An 18,307-nucleotide genomic window follows, 5' to 3' on the forward strand; every position below is an offset into this window, starting at 1 on the left:
ACTGCTTATTAAGCCAAAATATTGCTCCAGCAAGCCAAGGTTAATGGTATGTTTTTCTTCCAGGATCAAGAGTCGGGCCAGTGGAAGAGCAGATTGACAGTCCTCTGAGTAAAGAAAATTCCTTCCATCTCAATTCTAATTGGTTGACCCATTATCCGGAGATTGTGCTGTAGCTCATATTCTCCGAACTGAGGAATCTGATTCTCAGTACTATTTGATCACCGTATATTCTAACAGACTTTGTAAACATGGACAATCTTGCCTTTATAGGGCATACATAAATCAATCTAATGAACTTATATTCCAAAACTTCTGAGCAAGTCTATCCATCTTTATGTAGAGAAATCACATCACACAAACCCTGTACAGAGTCACTGAAGGATATGGTGATGTCTTGATTATGTCAGAACTTTTTATTTGTCACCATTGTAAGCAGAACATAATTCCTCAAGAAATAGTTGGCATGGACACCTTCCGCTTCTGGCAGTTATGCATAATATTGATTACTGAAAGAAGTATGTTCATAACAGAGTAGGGCTGTCCCTTTTTATCCAAAGACTGAGGCAAGAGAGAATACCCATTTTCATCCCAAGAGTCTGATCATATATTGCAGCTGCTGTTGACTTTTCAGTCAAAAATAATCTTGTTGGCGCATAGGGTAGAGTGGAGAAAATCCTATGTGGTTGTAAGGCACGTGTGTGTGAGAAACGAGCAGTTCTGAAAGTAGAATATTTAATGCAGGAATTTGCTTGTCATTGATTCTCTTGGATTAGCATAAGAAATTGGTTATTTTTGGATGCTGAGGCTTGAGATCAGTGTGATGGCTGGCTGTTAAAAGCAAGTGTTTTGTTTCATTGGAAGAAGTCAGTGAGTGGAGACAGATTTCATACAGGTAATATTGGTTTGTTTAAGTATCACAGTATCCTGGCTGAATCTGTTTTAGCTGTCAGGTGGCAATTGAAACTGAATGCACTCCTAGTCCAAGAAGTCTCTTCGTCATTAGCATTGCCGACACATTTTATTGGTGAAAGTCAGAAATGATGATGAAATTGGATTTAATTCCTGCTCCAGTCTGAAAATGATCATTACTTTTGCTAGCAGGAGAACTGACTCACAGCTTAGGCTTCATCTGAAAGATTTTCATGAGCTATGGATGCCTGTTCAGTCTTCTCATGCAATTCATTAATTTTCGCAGGAAATTTTGGGCTGGATGTGATTCCCAAAGAACCTCTCAGATTGATTTGGGGATTTGAATTCATGAGGTGCAAGTGGAAGCCAGTTGTACCACATAGTGATGTTCTGGAATCTCAGTGGAATCTCTGGAATGGGTGGAATTCTATAAGGTTAGATTAGTAGTGATTATGGAGCTGAGAAAAGCATCTGACCCCTGACATAATTGATTGGTGTGTAAATATCTAATATAGTGTTATTCTACAGCATTGTCTTTCGGCACCTTGACAACCATGAAGTATCAGAATCCGAATCAAGTTTATTATCACAGAAGTATGTTGTGAAATGTGTTGTACAGCAGTAAAGGGCAAGACAAAAATCACTGTTGGTTACAAAGTTAAATAATTCAAAAAGATTAATTAATTAGATAGTGTTCATGAGTTCATGGACTATTCAGAAATCTGTTGGTGGAGGGGAAGAAGTTATTTTTAAAATACTGAGCGTGAGTCTACAGCCCCCTGTTCTCCTCCCCAATGGTGAAGAGGACATGTCCTGGATGATGAGGGTATTTAATGATGGATGCCACATTCTTGAGTCACTGCCTCTTGTGATCCTGTGCTTTTGAAGCTCTGTACCCGGCTGTGATGCAGCCAGTCAGAATGCTCTCCACGGTGCCTCTGCAGAAAATTGCCAGTCTTTTGTGACATTCTAAATCTCCTCAAACTCCTAGTGAAATATAACCACTGGCATACCTTCTTTGTGATTGCTTCAATCTTCACTGACAATCCAGCACAGGGGTGTCTCAAAGATGCATGCCTAGCCCACTGCTCTGTACATTCATGACTGTGCGGCTAGGCACAGCTCAAACGTTATCTATGAATTCACAGGTGACACTGCTGTTGGCTGAATTTCAGATAGCTGCAAGGAGGTGTAAAAGAATCAGAATAAGTTTATTATAACTGACGTACCTTGTGAAATTTGTTTTATGGCAGCAATACAGTGCACTGCATAAAAATGACTTTCACAATAAGAAATGCATATAAATAAAAAATGCTAAAAGAGAGGAAAATAGTGAGGTTGGGATCATGGGATTATGGACCATTCAGTAATCTGATAGCTGAAGGGAAGAAGCTGTTCCTAAAATGTTGAGTGGACATCTTTAGGCTCCTGTCTGACAATAGTAATGAGAAGAGAGCATGTCCAGAATGGCTACTGTCCTTAATGATGGATACCGCTGCCTTGAAGCAACACTATCAGCTGCTTGAGTGGTGTCACAACAATTTTAAAAAACGCTTCTTATAATTCAGGATTAAAATTTTCTCTATCATTTTATTACAAGGGAAGATTGTAAATGCAATCAATGAGCTTCCTCTTTGAAAAATCTCAACTTTTCATCACAGCTCTCATAAAAGAAATAAACATAGTAAGGTCATTCACATGCACAGTGCAATTTTGTAGATAGATTGGTTGTAATAACCTTCACAGCTATCAGTAAAGCTGTTATACTTGCAAGATGTCATTCTAAATCTATTCACAGCTGTTAACATGGGTTTATCAGAATCTGTCAACTGAACCTATTTGCTTCATATTAATTTCTGATGGTCATACTGTTCAAGCTTATTTTTAGATTAGGCGACACTTCATTTGTTGGTTTGTTTTTCTTCTTTAGCATGTTTGTGGTTATGAAAGAACTGCTGCAAAAACACTGGTTTATCTTAAAATGACACTGTAGCCATCAAACAGATTGGGGAATGCTTTGTGTCCATGTGCAGTTCAACTCTATCCCAAATTTAATAGAAGTGTTCTGTGTTCTAGAGAACAAAGCGTTGTTTTTAAGTTAAACCTCTAAACTGCTGAGCAACATTTTTTGTTTAGCTTCTTGTCCTAAACAGGAGCCAGTCTTCAGTGCTTACTGTAAATAGCAAGCAGTAATCAGTTTGAAATTAAAAGAACAGCTTTGTAAACAAGCACTTCCTATAGAGCAGACTTGCGAGCCCACCGCACTTGGGCTTACTGCTTAAGAGGTGCATTGTAAGACAATGAACCATAGAACACTACAGCACAGTACAGGCCCTTCAGCCCTCCATGTTGTGCTGACCCATATAATCCTCAAAAAAAACTAAACACACACTACCCCATAACCTTCCATTTTTCTTTCATCCATGTGCCTGTCCAAGAGGCTCTTAAATACCCCTAATGTTTTAGCCTCCACCACCATCTGTGGCAAGTCATTCCAGGCACTCACAACCCTCTGTGTTAAAGAAAAAACTTACCCCTGATGTCTCCCCTAAACTTCCCTCCCTTAATTTTGTACATCTGCCCCCTGGTGTTTGCTATTGGTGCCCTGGGAAACATGTACTGACTATACACCCTATCTAATCTTGTAGACCTCTATCAAGTCCCCTCTCATTCTTCTACGCTCCAAAAAGAAAAGTCATTTAAATTATTTAATTTGGCTAGTTTCAGACTAGACAACACTGGCTGGGTTATTTAGTTTAAGGAAACTTATAGACCAAATTAATATTACCATTTAGCACATCAAATAGCTAATCTGTTAATAGTTGGAAGAATTGTGTACACAGGGAGTCAGCTTCACAGCATTTTAGACCATTTGTGTTAAAAGGCATCTGAAAAAATATCGCATGTGTGTGAACTCACCCAAGTGACAGAGAAACAGTATAACTGTAAAGTTCAGTCCAGGCTTTTTAGAAATAGTCCAGGAACATCAAGAAGAATGACAGAAGTACGGGGAGAACTAAATCCATTCCTCTGCTTTCAATTTCTGTGACAGGTGACTGGTTCATTTGTGACATACGGATATGTCTTTTTAGCTTACAGGAACTGTACCCTTCAGTTTTAGAAATGTTGTAATTTCTAAGAATTTCATAAGAAAACCTCTGAGTTTTATATCTGTTTTAAGGATTATGTCTGTTTTTAAACATGTATCACTAAAAATAAATGAACTGTGTTTAAATGCCTTTGTTAGCTGGAAGTATCTCCTCTTTGATAGGGAGGGGAGACCCATTACTCAAATAGTTGGTACTAGCAGCTAAAATTGCTATGGAGTATAAACTGGGAAGTGAACTAGTCTTTGAAGATTGGGTAGTTACAGTATAATCTCCTTTTAGTCAGGGTATCTGTGGCTATCTATATCCTCCAATAGGGCTGAAGGTCTTTGTTTGAATCAGAACTTCGAGGTCAGCAAACACAATACCATCACACAAAGAGTAAAGTTACATTGAAACACAGTGTCAGAAACAAAAGTTATCAATGATTTCCAAGAACACTTCCATTGTTTTCAGTGGTTAGGTCAGATTTTACCACGTGTTCTTCATCCTCACAGGCTACTTTAGTATTTTGGGGATTATCCGTGATAGTATTGACCTGACAGGCATCTTCACTTGAACTTAAATGTTTCCACATCTCATTAGCATAAATTCTACACTGTTAAGGGCACTTTATCATTGCCTGGATCAGTATCTTGGTTTTGCCCTAATTAATGCTATTTTAGCAGTGAGTACTTTGGTAGGTTTATGCTCAGGGAGATGCATGATCTGTTTAATCTGGAGGAAGAATGTGACTGGTGGTGACCAATTGGCCAGAGTGATTGACCAGCCATTTCGTGGACATCTTATTTGAAATTTTGAACTGAAGTTTAATCTTTAGTAGTATGCAAACCAATTAGAATTTGCCTATCTGTATATCTGAGCCATGTTCAATAATGGCACTACTGAGAGATATACTGAGATTGCAAATTAGATAAGGTATCCACATGTAAATTTCGGAACCCAGTGCGGAGCTCGCAAATGTGATATGCCAATTGCAATCAACAGAAAATTCTTTGAAAAACATTACAGGACCTAACTAGTCTATCTCAAGTGAATTGTTTGCCCATTGTGAAGATAGCTGAAATTGTATTATTACCTAATATCTGTATCTTTCTTGCTGAAAGTGATTTGAAGATTTAGGTTGCAGTTAACAGTAGGAGTCTACTATGAGAGGAATTGAATTAAATCCAGGGAAATAAATGCTGCAGCTATCTAAGACGTTTGTGAAGCTGCATATGGAGAACTGTGAACTCTTTTCTCCTTATTTAAGAATACTTGCTAAGGTATTGGAAGCAAATCAGAAAAAGATTTATTAGCTCAATATCTGGAATGGGCAGGTTCATTTTTGAGGTAGATTGGACAGGCAAAGTTTGTAAAGGTGTCTGTCTGCTGGAGTTTAGAAAGTGAAAGGAGTCTTAACTGAAACCTGACCGGTGGAACAAACAAGGGGTTGTCTATTTAAGGCAGAGATTGGAGTGGTCAATGTTCCAATCTCTTTCTTTCTTTCTTTCTTTCTTTTTTTTTTATTAGTTTTCAAAACATTTTACAAATTAAAAACCCCAAATCCCAATGAGGAACATTAAAACAGTGCAAAATTAAGCATACAATAACAATATTCTACAAAGGAAGAGAATTAAGCAAAAAAAAAGCACCTAAATTAAAGACGTAAGCTTAGTGTCCTCCCCAAGCCCCACAACACAAGAAAAAACAACAACAACTCCAGACCAACCACAACACAATATAGAGAGAATAAGTCAGGACAGCCAAGCTCCCAGACTGTGAATACACTCAGCAACAGAGGATAATAATGCCTTCTACCAGAAAAAAAAAGGAGCTGAAAGCAAGGGACCAAAAAGAAAAAAAAACCCTAGTCAAGAGGAAGGTTATGAAAGTACTCGATAAAAGGTCCCCAGACCTTATGGAACTTTAGATCTGAATTGAGAACTGAATAATGAATTTTTTCGAGGTCCAAACAGGCCATGATGTCGTTAAGCCATTGAGCATGAGTGGGCGGGCAGCATCTCTCCATCTGAGGAGGATCAAGCATCGAGCCAGGAGAGAGGCAAAGGATAATATTCGGCACTTGGTCGGACCCAGACATAAATCTGTCTCGCCCCAAAAACCGAACAGCAATTAAGGGGTTTGGTTCTAGGTGCTGATTCAGAACACACGATAACGTAGTGAAGACATCTTTCCAGAATTTCTCCAAGCTAGGACAGAACCAGTACATATGGATGAGAGAGGCCAAGCCCCTCTTGCATTTATCACAGAGCGGACTAACGCTAGGGTAGAATCGAGATAGTTTAGATTTAGACATATGGGCTCTATGAACAATCTTAAACTGTAAAAGGCAGTGGCGAGCACAAAGAGAGGTTGAGTTAACCGATTTGAGAACTGAATCCCAGCTCTCCTCAGATAAGGAGATATTTAAATCCTGCTCCCAGGCCATTTTGATTTTATCCATGGGGGCCCATCGTAAGGCCGCCAGTTTATCTCGGATGATTGATATTAAGCCTTTACCTAGTGGATTCATGGAAAGAAATAGGTCCATAGCATTTTTCGCAGGCATTTCAGGGAAGTTAGGAATTAAAGGAGCAATAAAGTGTCAGATTTGGAGATATCTGAAAAAATGAGCATTGGGCAGATTGAACTTAACAGAGAGCTGCTGAAAAGAAGCGAAGCGATTATCAATGAAAAGATCTTCAAAATGTCTAATGCCCTTCCTATACCAAACCTGGAATGCTGAATCGTATGTAGTAGGTAAAAAAAGGTGATTATGAGCAATAGGGCTGGAAATGGAAAACCCCTGGAAACCATAGCATTTCCTGATCTGAGCCCATATACGCAAAGTGTGTCTAAAAAGAGGATTAGCTATTGATCTGGGCAGACTACTAGGGAGTGCAGAGCCAAGAAGTGCAGAGATAGATAATTCTTTAGTGGAGCTCAGCTCCATCGCCACCCAGTTAGGGCACTCGGGTTGGCCGGGTTGACCAGAAGGTAGCACAACGTATATTAGCTGCCCAATAATATAAACGAAAGTTAGGTAAAGCCATGCCACCCTCTTTTTTAGATTTTTGGAGATGGATTTTATTAATTCTAGAGCGCTTATTCTGCCACAGATATGACAAAATAATAGAGTCTAAGGAATCAAAAAAAGATTTAGGAATAAAAATTGGGATAGATTGAAATAGGTATAAAAATTTGGGGAGAACATACATTTTAACAACAATAATACGACCGACCAGAGACATAGATAGAGGTGACCATTGTACCAGACTCTGTTTTATAGCATATGAAAGATTGGCAAAGTTTTCACGAAAGAGATCTTTAAACTTCCTTGTGACTGTAATTCCAAGATAAGTAAATTGATTATGGACTACTTTAAAAGGGAGATCATGAAATGTTAGTTCTTGTGCTTCTTTATTAATTGGGAGAAGTTCACTCTTATGTAAATTAAGTTTATAGCCAGAGATCTGGCTAAACTGGTCAAGAAGTAAAAACATTAGAGGTAAGGATGTAGACGGATTTGAGAGAAAGCATAATAAGTCATCAGCATAGAGAGAAACTTTATGCTCAACACTCACTCTCCAAATCCCAGTCAATTCAGGGCAGTTTCAAAATGCTACTGCCAGAGGTTCCATAGCCAAATCAAAGAGAAAGGGACTTAAGGGGCATCCCTGGCGGGTGCCACGTTTGAGATTAAATACTTGGGATTTCAGAAAATTGGTTAAAACAGAGGCAGTAGGACACAGGTACAGCAATTGGATCCAAGAGATGAAACTTTGGCCAAGGTCAAAGTTTTCTAAAACTGCAAAAAGGTAGTTCCACTCGATATGATCAAATGCTTTCTCTGCATCGAGGGAAATAACACATTCAGGAATCCCAGTTGGAGGTGAGTATAAGATACTAAATAAATGCTGAATGTTAAAAAAAGGGAAACGGTTTTTAATAAAGCCTGTTTGGTCATCAGAGATAATGGAGGGAATGACGGTTTCTAATCTATGAGCCAAAACTTTAGCTAAGATCTTTACATCAACATTGAGCAGAGAGATCAGCCTATACGAGGAACACTCTGTTGGGTCTTTTTGCCCTTTTTTAAAAGAAGAATAATAGATGCCTCACTGAAAGAGGGTGGCAATTTGCCGTAATGTCAGATAATACTGAAAGTAACTGAGGAGAAAGAAGAGAAGAGAATGATTTATAAAATTCTACAGGGAACCCATCAGGTCCAGGAGATTTCCCTGAGGACACTGCAGAAATTGCAGTGAATATTTCTTCTAATGACATAGGCGCATTGAGTTTGGCTTTGAAATCAGATGCAAGTGAGGGGATATTCAGATTCTGTAAAAAATTGATCAACAGAGATATTGTCATTCAGAGATTCAGAGGAATAAAGCCGAGAATAAAAATGTTTAAATGCATCATTAATTTCTAAATGATCTGATGTAAAGTCTCTGTTCTCCTTCCGGATCTTTGTAATATGTTGTTTGGCTTTGGAACGCCTCAGCTGATTGGCTAGGAATTTACCAGACTTATCCCCATGAATGTAAAAGCGACTCTTGCTTTCGAGAAGTTGGCATTTGACAGGTTGAGTGGACAGAAGGTTAAATTTAGTTTGGAGTTCAACACGCTTCTTGTATAATTCAGGGTTCTTAGTTTGGGCATATATTTGATCCAATTCTTTAATCTGGTTAATGAGGTCTAATCGATCTGCACGGGATCTTCTGTTGAGATTTGCTGTGTAAGAGATTATTTGCCCCCTCAGATATGCTTTCATGGCATCCCAGACAATCTGGGATGGCACTTCAGGTGATGTATTAGTGTTAAAATAAAAGGTTATCTGATCCTTAATAAATTTTTAAAAATCATCATCCGATAGTAAAGTTGAATCAAACCGCCAGTGTTTATTCCTCTGAGGGAGACCAGGCAAATTCAGAGAGAGAGTAATTGGGGCATGGTCAGAGATCAGTATACTCTGATAGTCACAAGAGTGGGCAAATGGAATAAGTTGGTTATCGAGTAAGAAATAATCAGTTCTAGTGAAGGTATGGTGAACATGTGAGAAAAAAGAATAATCTCTCTCTGTAGGATGGAGGAAACGCCATATATCAGAGATACCATAATTAGAGAGAAACGATTGGATAGCTAAGGCAGATTTAGTAGGTGGTCTAGTAACAGAGGACGATCGATCCAAATTGGGATCTAACCAACAATTAAAGTCACCACCCAGTATAAGAGAGTATGAGTTTAAGTCTGGTAGTGAGGAAAAAATCCGTTCAAAAAAATTAACATCGTCAAAGTTGGGGGCATACAGGCTTGCTAGTGCAACTTTAGTGTTATATAGTTTGCCAGAAACAATAATAAAACGGCCATTTATATCAGATATTTTATTATGGAGTTCAAAAGGAATACCAATCTCTTTCTTAAAGGAAATGGAGTGGACAGTTTTTTTGAAGTAGTCAAATGTTACCAAGTATGCAGAAATGTGGAATTGAAATCACAATCTAGTTGGCTATGACCTTATGAATTGCAGGTCATGCTTGAGGGATTGCGTGCCCACTCTTGTTCCTAGTTTATCAATTCATAAGTTTGTATGTTCGATTCCTCAATAACAAATTTCATGAAACATGCTGGTGATAATAATCCTGATTCTGATTCTGAGTACTGCCAGGCATCCCAGACCTGAACTTCTTTGGCCCAGATTTTCCAATAGCAATGGTGACAAAACTCTCGGCATTTGCTGTCATTGCAGGATAAAAGTGGCACTAAGTTCTCGAGGTTGTAGATGAGTGGTTAAACTTGTGACCAGATAGTGCAATCAGTAGTTTCCTTGTCAAAAAGGTCAATTAAACACAAAGCTCAGGGTCAGCCGCTGACTGAAATATTGACATTGTCAGACCTATTAGCTAAGCAAGAAGCATGATTACACCTCTCATCATAAATGGTTAATAGAGAATAGTTGAGCACTCTTTATAGTGCAAGATTATCCTTCCATCCAATAACAGCAATAGAATGTGGTCCAGTTTAAATGGACCTTGTTAATTTTGATAAGGTGAAGCTAACCTAGTTTTAGAATGCCACTGATGTAGTGGAGGTCTGATTAGAACAACTTCAAACATCCTTGCTTTTTTTGATTTGCCTTTCAAGAACAAGTACTAGTCAGTGGAATTTTTTAATAAATTTAGCTTCCTATAAAGACCAATTAATTGTAATCACAAGAAATTCTGCAGATGCTGGAAATCCAAAGCACGCACACGAAATGCTGGAGGAACTCAGCAGGTCAGGCAGCGTCTATGGAAATGAACAAACAGTTGACATTTTAAGCCAAAACTTTTCTTTGGGACTGAAAAGGAAAGGGGAAGATGCCAGGATAAAAAGACGGCAGGAGAGCAAGGAGGGTAGCTAGAAGGAGATAGGTAAAGCCAGGTGGGTGGGAGAGGTAGAGGCCTGGAGATGAAGGAATCTGATAGGAGTGGAGAGTGGACCATTGCAGAAAGTGGTGGGGGGGGAGGTTGGCAGATGAGAAGTAGTAAGAGGCCAGAGTGGGTATTAGAAGAGGCAAAGGGGAGGGGAAAATTATTTTATCAGAAGGAGAAATCGATACTCGGGCCATCAGGTTGGAGGCTACCCAGACGGAATGGAAAGTGGCGCTCCTCCACACTGAAGGTAGCCTCATTATTGGCACAAGAGGAAGCCATCAACTGACATGTCGGAACAGGAATGGGAATTGGAATTAAAATGTTGATTCCCACTTTCCATTTCTGGTGCTTGAGCGTGGAGGTGCTTGATGAAGTGTTCTCCCAGTTCACAACAGGTTTCAGCAGTGTAGGAGTGGCTGCATCGGTAGCACCGAATACAATAGACAACTTCTGCGGATTAGCAGGTGACTTGTTGCCTCACTTGGGAGGACTGTTTGGAGCCTTGAATGGAGGTGCAGGAGGAGATGAATGGGCAATCCATGGCACTTTGGCCACTTGCTGGGCTAAGTGCCAGGAAGGACAACTGGACAAGGGAATCAGAGAGGGAGCGAGCCCTGAAGAAAGCGGAGAGCTGGGTGGGGGTGGTTAAAGGTGTGTAGATATGTTTGGTGGTAGGATACTGTTGAAGGTGGCAGAAGTTGCGGAGAATGATGTGCTGAATGCAGAGGCTCATGGGGTGGTAAGTGAAGACAAGAGGAACTCTATCACTATTAAGGCAGAGAGAAGATAGGATGAGTGTGGATGTCCAGAAGGTGGAGGTAAAGCATGTGGTGGAGGAAGGGGAACCCCATTTTTTTTGAAGAAGAAAAAGAATAATATCCCTGATGCCCTGGAAAGGAAAGCACCTTCCTGGGGACAGCTGTGCCAGAGACTCAGAAAAGGAAATAGCAGTTTTAGAGGAGACAGGGTGGGAAAAGGTATAGTTAAGGTAGCCCTGGGAATCGGTAAGTTTATAAAAGATGTTAGTAGACAGTTTGTCTCCAGAGATGGAGACAAATTGAGAAAGGGGAGAGAGGTGCCAGAAGTTATAACAATTTAAGGGCAGGGTGGAAGTTGGAGGCAAAGTTGATGAAATCAATGAGCTCAGCGTGGATGCATAAAGCAGCACCAAGGCAGTCGTTAATGTCGCGGAGGAAGAATTGGGGAGCATTACCGGGGAAGGCTTGGAACATGGACAGTTCTGTGTAGCCAACAAAAAGGCAGGCATAGCTGTGGACCACGTAAACTCCCATGGCTTGACCCTCTGAGTCTGGAGAAAGTGGAAGGAGCCAAAGGAGAAATTGTTGAGAGTGAGGACCAGTTCTGCAAGACCAAGGAGGGGGAAGGGAATTGGTCGGTTCTTTTGACAAAGAAGCGGAGAGCTTTAAGTCTTTCTTGATAGGGGATAGATTTGGAGAGTAATTGTTCAATGATGCTTAAAATAAATACTTCCATCCAGTTTTAGAGATTTCTTTCTACAATCTTTCAAAGGTCAAAATTTATGGAGAGTTGTTAATATTTATGGACATGGGCAAAATTATTAAGAATTTTTCCAGGAATTATTTCACCTTATTTTTATAAATGAGTTAGGGAAAACCAAATGTATTGTTGGATTTATGTAAATACAATTGAAATTCTAGCTTTGATTCTACTTTCTCAGATTAGCCTAAGCTTTTGATTCCAATATTCAATTTTGAATAAGCAAAGCTTATTAGAAGTACAGAAGCAAAAGCCTGAATAGATACTGTAAGTAGGGATATGATTGCCTTAACATGTATGAAGCAAAACTACAGTATCATTGTTTTGCGGAAGACTGATGTCTGATAATTTTAAAAATAGTTGTCAAAAATAACAAAAAACTTGAGAAACGTAACAATAATTTTTTTTTACTAGTTTGAATAAAATGAAGGGAGTTTTATTAAAAAAAAGGAAGATTGCAGTTCATTTGAGAGGATTAAAATGCTACAATAATTCCATATACAAATAACTTACAACAGTAATGTTAATAATGATAAATGTGTAACACATTAGCCAGAAGGAATGCAAATAACATAAAATGAATCAGTTGTTTTACCTATTGAAGGTATTATGAGGATTTTGATTCAGATTTAAGAGGATACTGCCAGAACCCAAGGTTTTGAGTTATGAGGAGAGGTTGGACAGGCTAGGTATAGAAAATCATGAGGAGGAGACAGAGTGCATTGCCTTAAGGTGGGAGGTTAAAGATTTACAAGGGATTTAAATGCAGAGGGTGGTGCATATATGGAATAAACTGTTAGAGGAGTGGTTAAAATAAATAACAACATTTAAAAGACATTTGGATAAGAGGGGTTTAGAGGGATATGAGACCAACTTGATCAGCATGGTTCTCAACCTGTTTTGTACAAGAACTTATTTGATAACTTTGTGATTCAACCAAGGCCCAAAGAATATTTTCAGTAGAAAACAGTATTTTGGGCACAACTTTAAAGGTAAATACTACAAGTTAAATGGAATACTTGAAAATTTGTAAAGACAGAAATCAACTTTGAGGGAAAATCACTGGCAACATTTTCAACATTTAGTTTTCTATTCCCTCCAAGGGACGGACATCTTTCTAAAAGTGACTGCATTCCAGTCTGACCCCAGAAGAGCTGCTTCAGTTCATTCTCTGAAAAGTATTTTCAGAAGTTTGTGTACAATTTACTTAAACAATTGCTGATTTTATTTTCACGTTTCACAACTAGGGGAATTTTACTTCCATTGTGTTGCAGAGAGACAACAAAAATCTCATCATTTGAAGCTTATGGGTCCATAGAAAAAGTTGTTTTTTGAACGTTCAATGTAAAGGATGTGTTAAAATAGTTTAGCTAATCAAATGCATTTGTGAGATATGTAAAATAAGCCAAATGTTGTTGAATTTTCTGCCTGATGGCACTGTATGCTTCAACTCATTTAATTTCATATTAAGTACAGCATATTTTTCAGTCTATTAAGTAAGTTTCCATTTTGTGAAGTAAATGTACATCTACACTGCCAACTTCCTGACACACAATTTGATCAAATTTTTTGTATAATTGATAACTTTGAAGGTTTTGTGAAGACAGGTAACATGTCTTTAACTAATAAGATCATCCTGAGAAAAGTGTTTTAGCATGTGAATTTGAAATAATTCTTTGAACATATCCCAAATGGTTCCCCTGCATTGAATTAGCTTCACCTATTGTAGGATCTACTGCTCAACACAGCTCAAACCCTACAAAGCCCCATATTCAAAATGTGCATCAGCAATTATTGTGAAAGTACTTGCATTAATAAGTCTTGCATATCACCTTTCCATAAATGCTACATCAGAAAAGGTGTGCATCATTAGATTCACCAAAATTAAGAACCAATCCATTGTTTACAATTTGATGTGTTCTGGGATATTGCACTGTTAAAAGATGTAATAGGCTGGAGGGTTTGTTTACTTTTTGCAGCTGACTTCCCCATAATTTCAGAGCACGCATCGAGAGCAGATCGTTTGACTAAACATACAATAGGCAACAAGAGCTGCACAGTGCTTTCTCCTGAATAGTACGGCCCATGTGCATTCAAATCTGTGGTTTCCAAATGCCAGCTTTCTGTTTGGAAATAACAACAAGTTATATTTACAGAAGGAGTCTGTAAATGACAGTGTAATTTTAATATTTTATAATGTAGATTGCTTTTGATGCTAGACAAATTAGAACCCCAGTTTTAAGCCAATATTTTTGTTTGCTCAGACTGTGATTGTAATATCACAAGAATTTGCAGCTCAAAGAACAATTTGATAAGTTTTCTAATTCACCAGTTTAAGAATTCATATTGTGATTAATGTGCATACTCTTCCCTGGAACTTTTTAGGACCAATATTTTCTAAAAACTAATGAATGTAACACATTTTAAGTTGGACCTGAAACTTCATATTCATATAACTTTCATTTTTAATAAGCAAAAGCAGTTATTACATACAGTATATCAAAAAGCATGCACAATATGATCTATTATCTAAATTTTTCATGTATATTTGTGAACTATGATTGATTTGCAGCCTTTAGGATTAAAAAAAAGTTTACACTATTTCAATGGCAAGGCCAACTGATATTATTTCATTGAAAAATGGAGTAAATGCAGTTAGAATCGTTCAAACTGACACCAAGCATAGGAGATTTAATTAAAATTACAATCCCTAGTGGACTAATACTTGAAATACATATAATCTGATATAATCACCACCATTATGTGCCGTGTTGTTTGATGTGGGAGATCGTGGTCTTTCCATGAACAAGATTATTGGCAAATCTTTCTGTAGAAGTGATTTGCCATTGCCTCCTTCTGGGCAGTGTCTACTGGGTTTTCACAAATTAAACCGTGTTAAAGAAAAGCTGTAACAACTCAATTATTGTACTCCAAACACTTAATGCAGAACATTTTCACCAATTACATTAACCAGGATATACACCAGCTATTCATACGACCATTCAGAACCTGCTTGCTCTCTGGCTTGATGTGACCCTGATCAGGTGACTAAGTAGGTGCTACACCTTGCCCAAAGATGACCTGCGGGCTAGTGGAGGGAAGGAGCGTCTTACACCTCCTTTGGTAGAGACATAACTCCACCCCACCACCTAATAATCTTGATATAAAAATTCTAAATGAAGCTATGTTATATAAAATTGCTAAACACAAACAATTCTGCAGATGCTGGAAATCCAGAGCAAAACACGCAAGGTCCTTAAGGAACTCAGCAGTTCAGACAGCATCTTTGGAGACGATTAACATTTGACTTTTTGGGTTGAGCCACTTCATCAAAATTTGTGTTTGTTATACAGAACTGCACACTTACAAGATTTTGAGGTGGTATGTGAATTGAAGTATCCTGTGAATTTAGATATTTGTCCAGTTAAACTTTACTTGATAAATGACAAAATTTACATATTACATCATCATAACCAGAAAATGAATGGTATCTTTAATAATCACGATAATCACTGACATTGTAAATTGTTTATAGAATGGAGATTCCTTTTTTAAAACTGAGCATATCATTCAACCTGGCAAAGATTCAGTCAGATATTATATTTGTAGCTAATTTTGTTTCTTAGTAAAGACAAAAGAACGACAATTGCTGGAATCTGAAACAACAAACAAGATACTGGAGGAGCTCAGCTCAGCCCAAATCCAAATCTGGATGAAGGGTGCTGACCCAAACTATCAACTGCCCACTTTCCTCCTCAAATGATTCCTAACCCACTAAGTTCCTCCAGCATCTTGTTTGTTGGTGATTTGTTTTACAGTCTGCTGACTAGTTACTGACAGAAATAAAAAAAAGGCTGAGAAAGTAGACGAATGCACATTCTACTTATCACATGGGTGAGAACGAAGCACAGGCAGTTTCCAGGAACCTCTCTTTACCCTGTTTCCAGTTAACATGAAGCAATAATAGCTCTGGGAAAATTTTGGGAAGACATAACTTCCCACACTCTGGCCTCTTAGAGGTTATTTCTTTCTTTAGACTTCATTATTTTGAGTTGTTTAATTCCCATATGATAAAAGATATATTGTGTTTTAGAGGGTCAGCCAAAAAGTCACATATTTTCATTAAAAAATAAGCAGGTCTTTCTGAAGCCACAGATCTATTTCCAGTTCATGTGAATAAAAATGACATTCTTTACCTAAAATGGAAATGCTGCATCAACTACAAACACAAAATTCACAGATCATCAAACCTCAGCATTGCTCATAACACATTCTAGCCAAATAACGTGCTTTTTTATTGCAAAGTGCACATCACAACATTAAAGCAATATTGTGAATGGTGGAGTATTGTAGTTCCGGTATTGCTAGATACCTGCGCATCCAAGTCCTAGGTTGTTCACTTCAATTTTAATATATACGATTAACTATGAGGCTCTTCAGCTGTCAAAGATATGATAGCCTCTTTTCCACTCAACACTTTCTTTTCAACATGTGTCTAAATATAGCTAATGTTTTTACTGTAGTTCATGACTGTAATGTTAGAAAGTTAAAAAGAAATGAAGAAAAGCTCTGCAGATGTAATAAATATCTCAACATGGAAAATACACAGTGGCCGAACTTCTCTCTCATTGGGTGCAAATAGTAATCTCATGTGGTTGCTTTTATTAAATGTTTTATGGATATTAACACCTGGGTCCCTTGTGAATGCTATTGTTTCCTGCAGAAATCTAACTTACCGGCAAGGGAATGAAAGTTACCTGAACACATGCATGCAGCTTTAAACAACACAATTGTCCTAGAACGGTGCAACTGTAGCCAGAGAGCTGAAGTGTGGATACTCCCTTTGACATCTGGAGCAGCACCCTGATCCTCTAAGCCCCACTATATTAGATTACTTTTTACCTGTCCTTGAGTGATTTTGAAATTCCTAAGCAATTCATCTTACGGAATTTTCCAGTTGAACTAAAATGAATTACATCAGTTTCTGATGTATGTCTTCAGACAACAATCTGCAATTATTGTGGGTTTAGTGGGAAGCTAATCTAGTGCTATTAAAATAAACATTGATCAGATTGATGGAGATATGGAGCTGCTTGAATTGTTTCTTGTAGACTGAAGCAAAATTCTCCCCAGCGCCAGGTAGTGATAAATTGTATTACTTCTCATCAAGTTGACCAATTACACAAGTGTAGTTCTCTGTATAACAAACGTTTCAAAAAATACGTACTTATAAAGTACACTGAGATATGCTTGGAATATGAAATGTACTTCCAATGTATCTTCCCCTTTTTTTTCAACCTTTACAATGCACTTTTTTTTTTAAATGTCTTTCTGATATATGATTGAAATCACATGGATAATCTTTATGTAGGAAATCAGGCTGAGAAATACAATTGCAAAACTTAACGAACACCACTTGGAAAACCTCAGAACAAAATACAATATTAATTTTTAAAATTGCTAACATACTCTCCTAATTGCTGTTTTAAGTCTCAAGGCTACAGATGGGGTGTATTAACAAGTAAATTCAGCCCATTAGCTCAATTGCTTGCATTCTCGACTAAAAGTTCTGGGTTCAAGCCAAGATATGACTCAAAGGAGAGAACGTTACCTGCTAGTTAAAGTCACAGGAGCCCTGAACCATACCGCCTGAATCATTTTAGGCAGAGCCTACTAACATTTGCCATAAGACATAGTTATAGAATTAGGCCATCTGGTCCGTGGTCTGTTGCACCATTCCATCATGACTGATTTATTATCCTTCTCCGTCTCACTCTCCTGTCTTCCTCCTGTAATCTTCGACACCTTTACTAGTCAAGAAGCCATCAACCTCCGCTTTAAGTATATCCAATGACTTGACTTCCATAGCTCTCTGTGGCCATGACCGCCACAGATTCACCACCTGTCTGGCTAAAGAAATTCCTCCTCTTCTCTGCTCTAAAAAGACATGCTTGTATTCTGAAGTTGTGTGTCCTCTGGTTCCAGACTCACCCCACAAAGGGAAAAATCCTCTCCATGACCAATCTTTCAATATATATACCCTATGGGCTTTTCGATATTTGATAGGTTTAAATGAAATCCCTCTTCATTCTTCTAAACTCCAGCGAGTGCAGGCCAGAGATTTAAAAACACTGTTCACGTGTTAACCCTTTCATTCCCAGGATCATTCTTGTGAACCTTCTCTGGACCCTCTCCAATGCCTTTATTGGATAAAGAGCCTAAAACTGCTCACCATATTCCAAGTGTGATCTGACCAAGGCTTTATAGAAACATAGAAAGCATACAACACAATACAGGCCCTTTGGCTCACAAAGCTCTGCCAAACATGTCCCTACCTTATAACTATCTAGTCTTTGCCCATAGCCCTCTATT

The 18,307-nt window shown here is 38.2% G+C and overlaps 1 protein-coding gene and 1 long non-coding RNA gene across 2 annotated transcripts in view; both read left to right on the forward strand.

Annotated features, from left to right (window-relative positions):
* Nucleotides 1-16,621, forward strand: part of LOC132405467 (uncharacterized) — a 35,609-nt gene extending 18,988 nt beyond the window's left edge. Inside the window, exon 2 of the long non-coding RNA XR_009515881.1 lies at nucleotides 64-16,621. This is a non-coding gene — a long non-coding RNA (uncharacterized LOC132405467). The remainder of the gene's footprint in view (nucleotides 1-63) is intronic.
* LOC132405466 (uncharacterized) overlaps nucleotides 1-18,307 on the forward strand; it is an 87,372-nt gene that overhangs the window by 20,516 nt on the left and 48,549 nt on the right. The window lies entirely within an intron of this gene.

The sequence above is a fragment of the Hypanus sabinus genome, chromosome 15 (assembly GCF_030144855.1).
Source record: "Hypanus sabinus isolate sHypSab1 chromosome 15, sHypSab1.hap1, whole genome shotgun sequence".
Lineage (NCBI taxonomy): Eukaryota > Metazoa > Chordata > Chondrichthyes > Myliobatiformes > Dasyatidae > Hypanus > Hypanus sabinus.